Here is a 1,796-nt window from a genome sequence, read left to right on the forward strand (position 1 = left end):
TATTGGTGAATGCATGCAGTCTTTCTGCAAGGAGAAGACAGTCCTTGGAACCAGCACTGAGACAGACTAGATGTTGGAATGTTAGAAATGTTTGATGTTAGAAACAAGGCAAGAAAAACATATTGTAGTCAGTGGAAACATAAGAAATCTCAACCAGACAAAAATAACTATTTAAAAAGAACCTAATAAATTTTACAACAGAACCAAATAACATCTAAAGTACAAGTGTAACTTTTAGGTCTCTCTCTCTTAACTACATTCATGCTTCTCAGTGTTTGTTTATTAGGTCAAGTTGCTGTTTATCAATTGTGTTCAGACCTTATATATATTTACAGATTTTAGGTCTGTTTGACAAGTATCTTAAGATGTTACTCTATTAGTCCTTCTCTTCCACAAATTCTAGGAGATAAGTTGCCAGGAAAATACATTTTATTCAAAGGCAGCTTTGGGGAAGATAGAGAAAAACTTTTTATTTCAAGTCATCATCTTAGGAACAATAAATGACCAGGAAAACTTAAAAGGCAGCAAAGAGGGACACAAAGTAGGAAATATGAACATGTAGATTTGGTAAAGATTTGTTAGTCTGGGCTTGTTTGGCATGCCTGGGGGAGGAGGAAGCCCTTCACCTTTACTCACAGTATGCAGTTTTTATTTTCATTATGAGGAAGTTTAGAAGTTAAAATAATTTTGAGTGTTAGTTCTCAGTCTGAGGAAGTTCCCCTCAACTTCAGTCTGATTCATTCCCATGTTTGTGTTAGCCATTTTTTCTGGCTCCTCCCAAATGTGTGATAATTATACATTCATAGATTACTCCTTATGTAGCATTCCATTTTGTTGTTATTTATGTCTTTTTCTTAAATTCTATTTTCTGTTTTTTTAAAAAATACATTAAGATTTTAAGCTAGGTAGAGGAGCGAGTCCCCCGGCCGCTGCAGCCCCGGACCCCTGCGCTCAGTCGGCTTCTCCGCGCCTCGGGCGGCACCAAGTCAGCCCCGGGGCTTGTGCTCCGGCGCGATGACAGAGCAGCCCGACTAGATATTTTGGATCCAGCTGGACAAGAAGAGTTTGGTGCCATGAGAGAACAGTATATGAGGACCAGTGAAGGCTTCCTTTTGGTCTTTTCAGTCACAGATAGAGGCAGTTTTGAAGAAATCTATAAGTTTCAAAGACAGATTCTCAGAGTAAAGGATCGTGATGAGTTTCCAATGATTTTAATTGGTAATAAAGCAGACCTGGATCATCAAAGACAGGAGGAAGGACAGCAGTTAGCACGGCAACTGAAAGTAACATACAGGGAGGCATCAGCAAAGATTAGGATGAATGTAGATCAGGCATTTCATGAACTTGTCCGGGTTATAAGGAAATTTCAAGAGCAAGAATGTCCTCCTTCACCTGAACCAACTCGGAAAGAAAAAGACAAGAAAGGCTGCCATTGTGCCATTTTCTAAGAATCCCTTGAATTTTAGCTACCAACTGCCAGGAAAAGCCCTCATCTCCTCCTCCTCTCCTGATGGTTTACATCATGTTGGTACCTTTCTAGCCTTAGACAAATGATCACCGTGTTAGCCTTAGACCAAGAAGCCGGCTAATCCTTTCCATGAAGCTAATACAATGGTTCTTTCCAGACCAATTTAAAGGAAACACTAAGGCTGCTTCAAAGATTATCTGATTCTTTCTAAATACGTGTCTACATATACAGACATATTCTTTTTTTAAGGGCTTACATCTTAATAGGGATGAATCAGTTTTGGAACCTGTTTGCTAAGCTGAAGTTTTAGGTTGTGAAATAATTTTTA

General features: G+C 38.9%; 1 pseudogene; it reads left to right on the forward strand.

Annotated features, from left to right (window-relative positions):
* The first annotated feature begins 1,073 nt into the window (after positions 1-1,073).
* On the forward strand, positions 1,074-1,448 carry LOC144254540 (ras-related protein R-Ras2 pseudogene; annotated as a pseudogene).
* The last annotated feature ends 348 nt before the right edge of the window (positions 1,449-1,796 follow it).

The sequence above is a fragment of the Urocitellus parryii genome, chromosome 4 (assembly GCF_045843805.1).
Source record: "Urocitellus parryii isolate mUroPar1 chromosome 4, mUroPar1.hap1, whole genome shotgun sequence".
Lineage (NCBI taxonomy): Eukaryota > Metazoa > Chordata > Mammalia > Rodentia > Sciuridae > Urocitellus > Urocitellus parryii.